The following is a 16,445-nucleotide window of genomic DNA, read 5'->3' on the forward strand; positions in this document are numbered from 1 at the left end:
TACTTAGGGGACTAGAGAAAATTTGCAGTGATATTTGTTTACCCTGAGAAGGCAAAATGTCCCTTTCCTCCTCTAAGTACCCAACAGAAAATGTAAGTTGAAACAGCCCATGTACTGATTTTGCAAACTCAAGCTGGAATGGCTTTACAGTGATCAGCATATTCATCTCAAGAGCATGCCCTTTACACAAGTCATGTTAGATATGGTAATCATGACTTGCAGTCACACACTAACACAAAGGCATAACTAAGTAAAGCAACAATCTAAAAAGACATTGTTGTATCTGATAGCATTGCTTCCCCATAAGGAGCTTAAAAATTCAAGAAACATAAAGATGATTCACAGGAGAATGAGAAAAGGCAATGAGGAAAGAATTTACCCTATCAGAATAGAGTTTAAGCAATTACTAAGAAATTGGATTAAATGGCACTGATGGAATGAAGACAAAGGTTCTATGCAACATTACAGCAAGTTGGGTGGGCCAATGGAAACTCCTGCTGGTCCTCCAAAGTTAATAAGCTTAAGTCCATTCTATCTACCCCAGTCAGGAGGAAGTTAATGGTAGAAAGTTCCACCTGGAAACAACTGAAGTAAAGGTTTAGCTAGCTAATCCAAATAATGATTAATAAGAGAGTTAAGTGTCTTCTTATCCAACCCCAAACAAGAGATCCAACACCATAAGCACATGTGTCACTGAAATGTTGCAGGAGTGGAAAAGATGCCTTCTTGGGGTTCCTGAATACAGGAGCACAATGTAGTATAATCTCAAAAGCTATCAATAAAATGTTGAAGAGGATTAAGGTTAAAGGGTTGGGGTATGGGAATGCAATGATTTATGGGACTAAGATAGAAGTTTGAATAAGAATTGGAAGTTTATGAAGTAGTTGCATTTCCCTTACATGAATGCAATATTAGTTTTGTCTAACTGGGGCACAATCCTACCTCATACTATAAAACTGAAGGTGTATAAGTCTGCCTTTGGGCCAGAATTGATTGGACATGCTAAATGAGAACCATTAGAATTGCCCGATCCCACTCAAGTTGTGAGTTTGGAAGAATATAGGACACCTGGTGAACTAAAAAGGATTTCTAATTTGATTAAAGGTGTGCTTTAGTCAAAAGGTGTGTGTGCTTTAATTAAAGGCTGGAGGCATTAATTCTTCTGAAGTCTTCCTTTTTTATTGCCTGATGTTAACATGACAATAAAGCAATTTATAAAATCATGGTGTGGACAGATGCACCTTATCCTTTAAACTGACATCCTTGCTCTTTAGCATTTTAACGAGCTCTTTGGCATCAGATTTACCCCTTAATGAGACGGACTGGCATAGTGACTGCAAAAATGGGCTTCAACACAGTAACAACCATTAAGAGGTTTGGGCACTGGATTGGGCAAGTTTTCAATTTGTTGTACATTTATTTCTCCTTCTCTCACTGCTGTTGAGCTGGAACTTACTCATAGCTGACCCTCAGTGGATTTTTTTGGAAGCTATAAATCACAGGGGAGGAGAATACTTATTTTTCTCCTACAGAGTCACTGGTGGATTCAAATCACCCGAGTGGTACCACCTTTGGGTTACTTGTACAATTCTCTATGAACTACACCACCAGAGTTCCTATTGCCATTAAGTCAGAACTGAATCATACCTGACCCTCCAATGAGTTTTCAGACGTTGTAAGGCCCATGGGAGGCAAATGCCCATGTTCCATGGGGAAACTAATGGATTCGAACAGCTTGCCTTTGGGTTGGCAGCATAACTCCTTACTCATTAGGACAACAAAGTCTCCTTCAATTGTACATACAGTCTTTACAAATCAGAGCCAACTCAATAGCACCTTCAAACTTCAGCAAAGGCTAGAGTGTCGGTAACAACAAATTTTCTGTATTAACAGAGAATGTAGAGCCACGAAAATAGGCAGATGCCTAGGAGATGTTGAAGGGAAGGAACTGAGGCCCAAATAAAGTAATGTCACCTATTGAGTCAGCCATTCCCAGCATAGTATCAGTGGGGTGATTGCCTTTTTCTCAATCTCGGTCTCTGAAAAGTACCAGCCATAACATGCTCACATGTGACAATGTTTTTCTACTTATCTTTTTTGTATTGTTGTAAGGTCACTTGAATTATCCTCATTCCTGTCACAATTAGAAATACTTGCCCTTGGTACAGATCTCAAATAATAACATAGTACATTGACAATATTAAGTTAACCACAAACACCAAAGAATAAACCAAAAATCATTTGAATACTATAGCCGCCCATATGATCAAAAAACTATCGTTAACAAATCCAGTAAAAAAAATCTAGGACCGTACTCAAATGATGAAATTGTTGTTATTGTGTACCATAAAGTCGGAACTGACCCATAGCTGACCCTCCGGTGAGTTTTCAGTGGCAGTTATTTGCACAGGAAGAGATTGTCCAGCCTTCTCCCGCGGAGCAGCTGGTGGTCTCAAATCGTATGCCTTCAGGATTGCAGTACAGCTTCTTGCCACTAGGTCACCACTAAGAGCTCCTTAATGGAAGGGCTGTCTCCAAAGTCTCTCATTCCTGCTGCAGTGTGGCTGGTGAATCCTTGCACAAGTCGAGGTGATCCGGCACCAGGGAAGAAGCAACAAAGTTCCCCAGGTACCCTCTGAGATGGCTGTCCCCCTCCTCACCAAGGCAATGGCTTGCAAACTCCTGCGTGAGGTCATCCTTGGGCTGCCCGGCTTGGATAAGGGCTCTGAGTGCTAAATGATGGCCCAGAACTTCAGCTTCCAGCATCTCTCCAGTGGCCACTTGATGCAATAAAACATCCAAGCGAGCACATAAGTTGGTGATATGGCAAAGCAGGACATATAGAAAGGTATTCTGGTTCTAGATCATATGATCACATACCTAATGATGTCAGAGCTGGAGAACAGCACTGGCTACTAGATGGTTTTCCTAGGACTTTAGTACAAGCAGAAGCCCTGGACAGAATCTGTGAGCTGGATCTAGTGATCTCTTTGCATATTCCATTTGAAACACTCAAAAATTGTCTCAGCAGACGTTGGGTTCACCCTCCTAGTGGGAGAATATACAACCTGGAGTTCAGTCCACCTCATGTGAATGGCATTGATGATATTACCAGTGAACCAGCAGGAAGTAGTCCAGCAGGAAGACGATCAACCTGAAGCAGTTGCTGCCCAGCTAAGACAATACAAAGTAGTGGCAAAGCCAGTCATTGATTTATACAAGAACCAAGGTGTGCTCTATCAGTTTTCTGAGACAGAGACTAACAAAATCTGGCCCTACGTTCACATGCTCATTTCAAACAAGATCACAGCTGTTGAATCCAAAGAAGCATACAGAGCCAGCCCAATGGAAAAATCAGGAATATGTGGTCCTTCATTCGGGTGTATGTGAAATCTTGATGCCATGTTCAAATTAGAAGCTAGCTGATACAGCCTGCAGTGTCTAGTTTAAATGGTGAGCTGATATGAAAACTAATGAATAAAGAGATTTAATAAGAGATTAAAAAAGAGCTTTTTAATTATGAAATTGCTGCAAATAATCTGGACAGCAGACACCTAAGACATTATAAGCAATCAAGGATTGTCACAACTGTCCTCAAGTTTAAGCAAGGGGAGATGGCCTGAACCTTGACACATTCCTCTTGTACCCTCTGAGGCACATAACATCAGTAGGGACTACTCTATCTGCCAGCTAAAAATACAGAGACTGCAGATGGTGCTGGGGCAGATTCCCCATGGGAAGGCTGTAACATGGCTGGCAAATTGGTTATTTTGGATCAATGACACTGGCGGCACCAGTTAGCTACAATGAGTCCTCACAGGAATATACTCTGGACTGGGTTTTACATGATTAAGATGCCAAGAAAACCATAAAGAGATTGAAACAAAAGATATTGTACATATTTAGGTCATCAAGTTACAGTTCATTAGAGCAAAGAACACACTTTACAGGCCACAGGGTTCAGTGATAGGCCAAGAAACACCATATTAATTATGGAACAACACTCAAAATCATACAAATGACCAGGTTACTGGTCTGATAGAGACTGGTGGAATCACTAAGCACAGAAGTGAACTCATCCCTATGGCCTGTCAGCCAAACAATAAGACAGGCATATAAAGCAAACAATAACATCAAGGAAATGTTCAGTCAACAGGACAATCAGTCATACAAGATCAAAAGGGCTGCATTTGTCCAGGAATAAAGCTTAGAAAGATGGAAGAGAAGAGAGGAAAGAAATAATGGAAACAGGAACCTGAAGGAGGAAGTGAGAAGAGTGCTGTTACAAAGGAGGATTGTAATCAATGTCATAAAACAAAATGTGATGAATAGTTTAATGGAATATCAATTAATTCTATACACTTATACTAAAATAGCAATAAAAAGGTTTTAAAGAAATAAACATAAAAGAAGTATCATATTAAGGGGATGCACTAAGTTCCATACCACATTCAAAGCAATGGTTTGATAGAGAATTAGCACAGGCAATGGAAACATATAAAAAGGGGGGGCATCTAAATACATGAAGGGCTAGCTCATGAGTATGTTACCACACTCAATACTAGGGGGTTAAAGGAAGATAACCACCAGGGAGATCCCTACACTTCTCCGAGGGATCTGGGGATGAGAAGTGGGGAAGGACACCAGTGTCATGATAAAATTCTTCCTCATCACACTTAAAAATGTGTTTTTCCTGCTGATGATATGATGTCAGGACCAGGGATACAGTTGTGAGTTCCAGAAACATGAGTGATTCCTAAACAAAAAATTGTAATTATATCCTTGAATTTGTTCACTAGCATTCCCAAGGTCCCAACAGGATGTATTATTGTACATTAGCCCCTGTTCTTCTTGTTATGTGCCATCGAGTCGCCTGCGGCTCATAGCCCTAAACCCTGCTCTATCCTGTGCCAATCTCACTGTCTCCAATACACTTACCCCCATTACCCCAGTAACTGAATCAATCCACCTCATCAAGGGTCTTGTCCCTCCGCCCTCCCAAGCATGATGTCCCTCTCCAAGGACTGGTCCCTCCTCGCAACATGTCCAAAGTATGTCAGATGAAGCTTCAGAATCCTTGCCTCCAAGGAGCAGCCTGATTTAACCCTCTGCAGGATGAACCTGTTAGTTTTCTTAGCAGGCCATAGAATATTCAATACTCTTCTCCAGCACCACAGATTAAACACATCAATTCTCCTCCTATCCTCCCTAGTCATTACCAGCTTCCTGACGCATAGCGAGTGACTGCAAAAACCATGGCCTGTATCAGGTGCACCTTAGCCTCCACAGTGGCACCATTGCTCTTCAGTACTTTGGAGAGGTTCCTAAAAGCAGACTTTCCCATTGCAATACATCTTTTAATTTTAAATGAATGATTAATGAGTTATGCAACTGGAGAAATCTGGCATTATGCTGGTACCTCATAGGAAACTCAGACCAAGGGATTAATTTGATACCTATTAAATTTTATCAGAGAAAAAAACGTGAAGCTGAGAAGCCTTCTGCAGAACCTGGTCAAATCAGCTAGATACTTGCTATAGAGCAAAATGGCCGGTACCTGTATAACTTTTATATACCTGGAAAGATTCTTTTCCTTACTAAAGGCATGTTAATGACAGGACTAATATAATAATTGGTAGGGGAGAGAAAGAGCTAATTCTTCAAAAATAAAAAAGTTAACGGCTGCAAGAACCGATGGGTAACATGCAGTGCAGTGAATTATTTAATACGACCCTTGGACCCAGTCATGAGGGAGCTCTGGCAGCCTAGTGGATAGAGTTGTGCTGCCAACCTAAAGGCAAAAGGCCTCAATCCACCAGCTGCTCAGTGAGAGAAAGATGGGCAGTATTCTTCTATGCAGCCTCTTCTACAGCCTCTGAAAACCCGCTGAAGAGTCAGCATAAGTGGGTTCTGACTGAATGGCACAGAACAATGACAATCTAACCAAAGTTTAGAGAACTCTTGTAGAATAAGCTGTAGAGAGATGCACTGCTAACTCAAATAGCACCTCATGAGAAAGGCTACAGTTTTCTAATGTGATTTGGAGCCTCAGAAGCCCACTGGAGAGTCATTGTGAGTCTGAGCAAGCTTAAAGGCAGTGAGTGTGTCAAAGGGGATGAGTGAGTAAACCATTTGAGACTCTCACACAGTGATTGGCTGGGACTATGCACGTTGTGTTTGCTGTGGCCTGTGAAGGGGGTGAGGTGGCTTGCTGCTAATGTAAATAAGGTGCAAGGAACAACAAAACGTTAGCCAGTTTTCCATCGTGCTAAGTTTAAAGACAGACATAGAGAGGAAAATAGTGATACGGCTGTGCAACAGTAGCAAGAGCAATCATGTCACAAGACAGCAGGAAGCAGGAGATCAACATGAGACAGCTATGGAGAGACTGCTGCCCATAGGAGCTAAGAGTTACAATCCTTACCAAAGAACGCCCTTCAGCAGGGTCTTGGCTGGGTCCAGCAGCTGAGAGAAGTTGTTTTGATTGAAGAATTGTATCCTGAGTTATCCTTGCTACTTCCAAGTTGATCCTGATCCCGAGTTGTTTCATGTTACTTCTCTAATAAGCCACATAACTGCACTCTTTAAGTTCTGTGAAGTATTACAGTAAGTATTAAACCCAAAGATGGGAGGGAGATTAATGAGGCAAATGAAGAGAATTTTTGTTGTTGTTGTTGTTGATGATTGCTATCCAGTCAAGCATGACTCCTAGTGACCCTACTAACAAAAGACCTGAACCTTTCTATAACCATCGTCATTTATCAAAGTTCATAGAGTTTCCAGAGGCATGTCGTTTCGGAAGTGGATGCCACTCCTGCTTGATGCTAGCAATGATGAAATGATACCACAGTTTGGACATATTGAACATTTGAGACATCATTAATCTCTGCATCATTGGGATTAACTTTGTGTTGATCATTTTAAAACAAATTATTCACTTAGTGATATGTACATGCTGAGATGTACGGATGAGCAGGAATTAAGCCGATGACAAGGAGGGTGGTACACCAAGCTAAGAAGAAATGAGTGTAACTCACAAAAACTGGGAGATGGGAAATAACAAAGTGCATTTTAGGAATTCCCAGTGCCTAGAATAAAAAGCAAGAAGAGAGTAAAAAATGAAACTAGAAATATAGGTAGAGGTCATAGTAGGCATGCAAGATTGTGGCCTTTTCCAAAAATGGTCCCATCAATATATTCCATTCTACATCTTGGTCTTACAAGGTGATGTTGGCTTCTCCATTAATAATTCTTCTTGAGTCTAATCAGGCCTGTAACTAGAGCAAAGTGCTTTCTGAGGCTACATTTAAAATGGCAATACAACTTTATGTTGGTTTTCTTCCTCTCATTCTTGTTGTTGTTGTTGCTGTAATTGTGTACCATCAAGTCAGAAAGGACCCATAGCTGACCCTCCAGAGGTAGTAAATCACTCAAGAGGAGATTGCCCATCCTTCTGTGGAGCCACTGATGGATTTCAATCCTGTGCCTTTAGGCTAGCAGCACAGCTTCTTACTACTAGGCCACCAGGGCTTCCTCAGCCTGTTTTAGAACATGCATTTTGGATTCCCTGTACCTCACGTACGATGTCCAGCTATAATGAAGTAAGCTGCTGGTAGATATTGCATAGAGAGTCTACACTGAAACAGAGAGGTGCCTGGAAGCTTCAGCTGCTCCCCTCCGGATATGCGAGTACCCCCAATCCAGGTTTCATAGTGCAAGTGAGCCTTCAGATCATTCTTCAAGCTGCTTTCACTGACTCTGAGTGAAGAAGTGAGCTATTTCTGTCAAACCAGGAAGCAAATTTGCAAACAAAATTAACTTTGCTGTTTTAAGTTGTCAAGTGTTAGACTGATTTGTTATGCAGTCGTAGTAACTAGAACAGATTTGTGTATCTGAAAGTAGAGTGCAGCTATAGCAAAAAAATTAAAACAAGTAGACATTCAAGAATGGCCAGTGTTCATAAGTTATCAATACTAGAAGCATTAGTAGACACCTGAATGTTCTCAAGGAAGCTTTCAGTGAGGTACTAAAGAAGAAGAGAGGAAAATGTTATTGGAGTTTAGGTAGTAGAAGGAGACATTTATATTGGGACAAAAATTGCATATAGTAGTGTGTAAAGCAGAAAATGCATTTCATAAATAAGTCAAAGGGAAGAAAATTTCCAACCAGAGTACTGACTATCATGCCCACTTTTTCTCTGGGTGACTTAACAAAAGAGAGAGAAGAAGAGCTGAAGAAGGAATTGCTCCTATTTCCAGGGAAATCAAAGGGGGCATTAAAAAAAAACCCACACAAACCAATAAAACCATTTACTTTTCCCAACTTTCTAAGGTTGGCAGTTTAAAAGAGGGCTTGAAAGCAAAGACCAAAACTAGGGTGGAAGGTAAGATTGTTAAGACCTCATAAATGCCTCAAGTGGTGCCTCAAAAGTGCTCATCAGACAAAATGCCTGGGAAGGATATTAAAGACATGCCTTGCAGATCTTCTTCAGTAAATAAAGGCTTTTAAAGGATCTTAACTGCATTTTCTTATAATAGCTTTTGCAGGAAGTCAAAGGAAGAGGGATATTATTTCACAAGATCTGTTGTGGAGGGTCTTGGGGGGTTTGTTGTTTTGGGGTTTGTTTTTGTTGTTTGGGTTTTTTTGTTTGTTGTGTTGGTTTTGGTTGTTTTGTGTGTTGTGTTTTTTTTTTTGTCTAATAGCAGGAATCTCATCATATCCATAGAAAACTCATAAAATGTTAAAGATAATTGGACAGGATAAAATACTGCCAATTTGGACTAAACACGATATTACAAAATAGAATGAGGCCATTGGACTCTCAAATTACTTTGGCCAGGAAACAAACTAAGAAACTACTCAGTTGCAAACACCAAGCGCTGCAATGAGAAAGAAAGGATGATGCAGAGGGCAGAGGTGGCCTCCAGGCTAGGTTAGAACAGCTTCCATTTGGTTCTCTCTTTCAGGGCTCTTTCCTTTCTGGTTCAGTGTGTGAAAAGGTCACCTATAATTGAGGGTGACTCCCTCCCTCATTGTTTTCCAATAGGAACTGACTCATAGCTGACCCACCAGTGAGTGTTTTACCAAGGGAGTCTGTAAATCACACAAGAGCAGATTTCCCATTATATCCCAGAGAGCCAGAGAGGCATCACCTTTGGATTAGCAGCACAACTCCCTGAAGACCATGCACCAGAAGAACACACACTGAAGGTACCACACTGAAAGGGTCATATGGAGAAACTTCAGGAAAAGAAAAGAGAAATGCTTGAGGGGTTCCGTCTGTTCTGCTGTCAGGTCTTCAAATCATCTCAATCAAAATGAATTTATTTTGATTATTTTTTTTAAGATTAAGGGTGTGTTACCATGTCATCATATGACTCCAGCATTTAGACTTCAAGCTGACCCTATGTGACACAGAACGCACAGAAATAAGCTGTCCCCACTGATCCCTACCCAGGCTGTAGACTTGTAAGTAAGGCAAAGGTTGTTTTACAAAACTATGAAAACTAGAACAAGGGTCTTTTTACTTATAATAAGAATGTTGGACTGCAACTGCTGGCAATGGGAAGCTACTGATGGTTAAACATAACCCTGTGTTGTTATCACTTGGATAACCTGAAGAATTGAAAGTGGAGCAAGAGTCCATATTGTCAGGAGATTATTGACACAGTAGAAGGAAGCGATTATAGTAGCCACCAAGTTCCTGTAAAATGCAAAGGCTTTGAATGAAAAGAGTAACCACACTACCTAATAACGGCATTAGAATTTTCTAAGTTATAAAAACATTTCTATACATCATTCTATTTAGGCATCTCACCCTGTAAATCCATAGACTTCAGTTGGGTAAATCATTCCATATATCTCTAAAGTGTTAAGTAACCTCCATAGGTTTACATAACAGAAATATTGTTTTTAGGTGCCATCGAGTCAATTCCGACTCACAGCAACCATATATATACAATGAAGGAACTATGTCTGGGCCTATGCTCACCTTCGCTATCATCAATTCTTTGGGGCCCATTGTTGCTACCACCATGTCACTCCATCTTTTGGAGGGCTTCTTCTTTATTGCTGACCCTCTGCTTTACCAAGCATGATGTCTTTTCCAAGGATTAGTCCTTCCTGGTAACATGTCCAAAGTACATGAAATGAAGCCTTGATATTCTCACTCTGAAGGAGCATTCTAACTACATGTCTTTCAAGACATGTTTGTTCACTCTTCTAGTTGTCCAAAGAATATTCCGTATTCTTCGCCAACACCATGATTCAAAGACATCAATCGTTCTTTAATCGTCTTTATTCACTGTCCAACTTTCACACCTTCTACATGCCTACAAGGCAGTTGAAAATATCAAGGCTTGAATCAGGTGTACCTTGGTCCTCAAAGTGACGTTCTTGCTTTTTATCCATTTAAAGAGGCCCATTAACGCAGATATGCCCATTGAAACATATCCTTGATTCCTTAACTGCTACTTCATAGGTGTGGATTGTGAATCAAGTAAAATTAAATTTGTGAAAACTGCAAGACTTCCTTCATTTGTCATGATGTTGCTTTCTGGTCCTCTTGTGAGGATTTTTGTTTTCTTTTTGTTGAGGTGTAATCTCTACTAAAGGCTATCGTGTTTAATCTTCATTGGTGAATGTTTCAAACACGAGTGTGTCATTTGTGTGTAACAACTGGTTGATAAGTCACCTTCCATCTTGGTATCACATGCTTCTTCATATAATCTGGCATCATTTGCTTAGCATTCAGACTAAAAATTATATTGAGATGACACAACCCCAATGCACACCTTTACTGATTTTAAATTCTGCAGTATCCCCTTGTTTTGTTACAACAGCTTTTGATCTATGTGCAGATTTTGCATAAAACTATTAAGTGTCTGGAATTCTCATTGTTATCCAAAATTTGTTATGCTCCAATAGAGACCTACCAGAAGTACAAGCTGGGTTTAGAATAAGCTATGGCATTAGAGACATCATTGCCAATGAAAAATGGATCTTGGCAGAAAGCAGAAAGCACCAGAGGAATGTCTGTGTTTCACTGACTCTGGAAAGGCATTTGATTGTGTAGAGCACAAAAAATTATGGCTAACTTTAAGTAAGATGAGAATCCCAGAACATCTGATTGTGCTCATGTGAAATCTATAATTAGACCAGGAGGCAGCTGTCAGAACAGAGCAAAGAAACAATGCATGGCTCAAAATCAGGAAAAGAGTGTGTCAGATATGCATACTTTTTCAATCTGAAGAATGTGGCATCAAGATTGGAGGAAGACTCATCAACTTGTATTACACAAATGACACTACCATGCTTGCTGAAACTGAGGGCCTGAAGCCCTTACTGCATAGGGTCAAGGACTGTAGTCTGTAATAGGAATTGAAGATTAACATCAAGAAAACAAAGATTCTAACTACTGGGCCGATTGGCAGCACCATGTTATATGAGGAAAAGACTGAGATTCCCAACAGTTTCGTCTTGCTTGGCTCCACAATCAACAGTCTTGGCACCAACAATCAGGAAGTCAAAAAGCAAACTGCATTAGGAAAATTTGCTGTTAGAGACCTCTCCAGAATGCTAAAGAGCAATGTTATCAGTCTACAGACTAAAGTGTGCCTGGTCCAGGCCATGGTCTTTGCCATTACTTCTATGTATGCATCAGGGAGTTGGACAATGACCAAAGATGACAGAAGAATTGACGTCTTTAAGTTGTGATGCTGGAGAAGAGTACTGAACAAACACCATGGACTGCCAAGTGAACTAACAAGTCTGTCCTGGAGAGGGTGAAACCAAGTTGCTCCATAGAGCAAGAATTCTGAGGCCCTGTCTCACATACTTTGGGCATGGTACCAGGAAGGACCAGTCCTTGGAGAAGGGTTTCATGCTTAGAATGGTGGAAGAAGAGTGCAGGAGAGGAAGACTCTGGATGAGGTGGATTGACACAATTACTGGAGTCATGAGGGTAGGTGTGGCAGAGACGGTGAGATTGGGGTGAGTTCAGAGCTATTGTGCACAGGGTCGCTATGAGTCATAGTTGGGTTGATGGCACATAACAAAACCAAACACATTGTCTTATGCCTTTGCATAAAGTTCAGATAAATACCTTTTCCTATTTTCTGCTTTCAGTCAAGGTCTGCCTGACATCACCAATGGTATTTCATGTTTCATGTCCTCATTTGAATCTGGTTTGATTTTCTCACAATTCCCTAACAATGAACTGCTTCAGTAGTTTTAGACTTTTTTCCAACAAAATATTACTTGAGTATAACATTAATGATATTGTTGGATAACTTCTACATTTCCCTGGGTCACTTTTCTTTGGAGTGAGCATGTTCCAGTCACATGGTCACATTGCTTTCTTCTCAACTATTTAGTATAGTTCTCCATGCTACCTACAAAAGGGTCCACATGATGTTGTCCTGGTTCTTGTCATAACTTAAAGGGGAAACTTCCACTATATCCAGAGCCCTGCAGATGAAGGAGGAGGATGTTTTCAAATTCCTTGTAGCAGGAACGCACTTGGATGACACTAACTTTGACATCTACAAAAGGAAAAGTGACAGTAACTACATCATAAACCTGAAGAAAACCTGGGAGAAGAAGCTTCTGTTGATGGCTCAGACCATTGTTTGTCATTGAAAATCCAGCTGATATCAGTGTCATATCCTTCAGAAATACTGGCCAGAGAGCTGTTTTGAAGTTTGATGCTGCTACTGGGGCCACGCCTATTGCTGAGCACTTCAGCCCTGGAACCATCACTAACCAGATCCAGGCAGCCTTTCAGGACCCTCATCTTCCAGTGGTTACTGATCCCAGGGCTGACTACCAGCCTCTGATAGAAGCATCTTATGTTAACTTGCCCACCATTGTCCTGTGTAACACAGATTCTCCCCTGTGCTGCGTAGACATTGCTATCCCACGTAACAAGGGAGCTCAATTCATGGGTCTGATGTGGATGTTGGCCCAGGAAGTCCTGCACATGCATGGCACAATCTCCTGGGAGCACCCGATAGAGGTCATGCCTAATCTGTACTTCTACAGAGATCCAGAAGAGATTGAAGAGGAAGAGCAGGCTCCTGCTGAAAAGGCTGTGACCAAGGAGGAGTCTTGGGGAGAAAGGATGGTCCCTGCTCCTCAATTAACTGCTGCTCAGCCTGAGGTCAGGAACAGGTCTGAAAGCGCGCAGCTGTCCTCTGTCCCTATTCAGCAGTTCCCTACTGAAGACTGGAGTGTTCAGCCTGCAACTTAAGACTGGTCTGCTACCCCCAGTGCAGGCCACTGAGTGGGCTGGAACAACCATTGAGTGGTCTTAAGCTGTCTTTTCAGTCTTAAAAAGTGAAAATAAGGTTAACAGAAATAAACGATATGTTTCTTAAAAAAAAAAAAAACCCAACCCAAGCGTCTTGGTATAGACACTTAAGCACATCACCATTGCATTCATTTGTTAGAACATCTCAGTTGGTATTCCATCAATTTCTGGAGCCTTATTTTTCACCAGTGTCTTCATTAGAGCTTGGATATCTTCCTTCATTACCACTGGTTCTAAATTATACGCTACAAACTATGGCTAATTCTGAGAAGAATGGGAATCCCAGAACATTTGATAGTGCTTATGTGAAACCTATACTTAGACCAGAAGGCAGTCTTTTTTTCAGCCCTATGTATGTATTAGGATTTATTTTTGTTACCTTGTTACCTGTATTTCTCAAGGGTATAAAGTTTTTACAGAAGCAAGCTAATTTGTCTTTCTCCCATAAGGTCATTGTTGGTTTGGAATCTGCAGGAGTGGCATCCACTTCCTAAATAACATTCCTCTGGAAACTATGAACTTTGATAAATGTGGATAGTTGTTGAGGGGCTTCAGGCCTTTTGTTCATAGGGTCATATGAGTCATGCTCGACTCGAAGGCAATTAACAACAACAACAATAATCTTTCAATTAGTAGACCAATACTTAACCCATAGTGCCACCATAGAATCCTTCACCACTGCAAATCAAAGCTTGATTTTTTTTCTTCAATCCTTTCAGCTCAATAGGCATGATTTCCCCTTAGTTTTTCTAACTCCAAATCTTTCTGATCACTTTAATTCTTTGTCCTCCCAGGCTGCCCCTTGAAATCTGTTAAGTTCTTTTACCTTAATATATTTTTTTTTCTTTTGTAGTATCTACAATTTCGTAGTACTACTATTTCATAGTACTTTACATTTAAAAACAAGTTTCAGAGTAGTTTCTAACATTTCCTTTGGTCTTTTCTTCCTTTCCTGCTTTTTAGTGGCTGACTGCTTTCTTCTTGAATGCTGACCTTGATGTCATCCCACAACATGTCTGGTCTTCATCTAGTGTTCAGTGGGTCAAATCTATTCTTGAAATGGTCTCTAGATTCAGTTGGCGTATGCCTAAGGTGATACTTTGACATTGACAAACTTTCATATAATTACAAAATGTTATCATTTTCCTCAGCTACAACTTGAAATTGCATATGAGCAGCTAAAGGTCTGTTCCAGATGGTTCCGTGCCTTGTTCTAAATAATGATATTATACTTCTCCATCATCTCGTTGAACAAATCTAGCCGTTTTAATTCTTGTTTATGCCATCTAACACAGTCAATGTGTACAGGTCACCATTTACACTGCTAAAAAGGTAGTCCTAAAGTATTTCCAGTGAATAAGTAGTTGGTCTTGCAAAATTCTATCATATGATCTTGTGTTATATTTTCTAAGTATAGATTCTTCTTTGTTTCAAACTTTTTCATTTCAATCACTAGTTATTATCAATGCATTCTGATTGTATGCTTAAGCAATTTCAGACTGTAGAAGTTAGTAAAACCTTTAACTTTATTATCTTTGATTGGTTTAGAAATTATTATTATTATAACTTGATTATCTTTGGTTTAGAAATCCTAACAATAGACAGTGGTTGGTCTAGAAATCTCAACAGTAGACATTAAATTATCTTCCTTCTAGACATACGGACGTTATCACAGATAGCATTAGGCTTCAACATAAACTTGAAATGTCCTTAGGATATTTGTCTTCAAATATTTTATTTCATATTTAAGAGTTTCCAATTTTCATAGATCCATACTTCCTATATTTTAGTGGCTTTCTGTATATAGCTGTTTCTTCCTCAGTTTGAATTATGTCACGTCAACAAGTGGAAGTTCTAAAAGTTTTAGATCTACATTGCTTAGATCAACTCTACTTTGAGGAGGCAACTCTTACCAAGTTGTATTTTGAATACCTTTCAACCTGAGGGATCATGATCTGACACTGTATCAGACAATGTTCTACTGTTATTCATGAAGCTTAACTGTTCTTTTTAAAAAATTTTCTTTTAGAAGTGTATTTCCGGGTTCTTCTTCAAAGTCTGTCTTAATTTGGAATTTCCACTGAAATTTACCACTGGGGACCCTGCTGATATGTTAAATACTAGTAGCAATGCTTCTCATATCCAAACAACATGCAGACAACCTGACAACCTGACAGATGAATGGAACATCACAACTAATTAAAGAATTCCACACTTATTATTCTTGGGATGCTTCTTATTGGCCTTCTAATCTTCAAATGGGCCATATTTCTTACCACAGGATCTTTGCACATGATCTCCTCTCAGGCTTCACTACATTACCCTCTGTATCCTGAGTCTCACCTTTCAGATCTCAGAACTCAGTATCTTTTCATAGGAATTCCTTTTATCCTCACAGCACTTGACTCAGTTTCTTTTTATACAAGAATTAGCATGATTATATGCTAATGGCTTCCACTTTATTAGAGGCAAAGCTACAAGGGGTCAGGGCCGTGTATCTACTTTACTCATTGTATTGCCAACATATAGGACTCTACCTGAGATAGTGAAAACATTCAATAAATAATTTTGAAAGAAAATATTTCTAATCATAAAGAAAAAAATGTACACAAGCAATGTCATAGATCCCATCTCCAAGGCATCTTTTCTTTCTAACAGGACCTATGTTGCTGACAAAAGGGGGGAAAAAATCTATATAAAAAAGTAAACTAGCCTTTCCTCCGTATTTCCTTTCAGGTGGGAGGTCCATCCATTTGGGATGCAATTTCCTAATATATAGCTATCTTTACATTCATTCTTTTTCTTTCTTTTTTTTTTTAAACAAACAAACAAACAAACAAAGAATCTGCAAGGACTCAAACAAAGAATCTACAAGGACTCCCTGCCAGACTCCCAAAGATCTTCCTGCACAAACAAGACAAGCCCACAGGGAACTGCACTGCTAAGCCAAAGCCTGAGCCTCACTAACAGTCTGAAGCCACCAGCAGCCGTACAGGAGAAAGCCAGCCGGGTCATCTTAGAATCTGAAAGAGTGGTCAACTATGAGCTGACAGCAATGAGTAAATTCCTATTTCCATAAGGCATCAAACAGTAACATTATAATTCATATTAACTGATAGTGGAAGGAAATCACTTG

The 16,445-nt window shown here is 40.0% G+C and overlaps 1 pseudogene; it reads left to right on the forward strand.

Annotated features, from left to right (window-relative positions):
- Positions 1–2,667: 2,667 nt before the first annotated feature.
- Positions 2,668–13,249, forward strand: LOC102844560 (annotated as a pseudogene).
- The last annotated feature ends 3,196 nt before the right edge of the window (positions 13,250–16,445 follow it).

Source organism: Elephantulus edwardii, unplaced genomic scaffold (assembly GCF_000299155.1).
Source record: "Elephantulus edwardii isolate Elephantulus edwardi_28Jun2011 unplaced genomic scaffold, EleEdw1.0 scaffold00025, whole genome shotgun sequence".
In the NCBI taxonomy this organism is placed as follows: domain Eukaryota; kingdom Metazoa; phylum Chordata; class Mammalia; order Macroscelidea; family Macroscelididae; genus Elephantulus; species Elephantulus edwardii.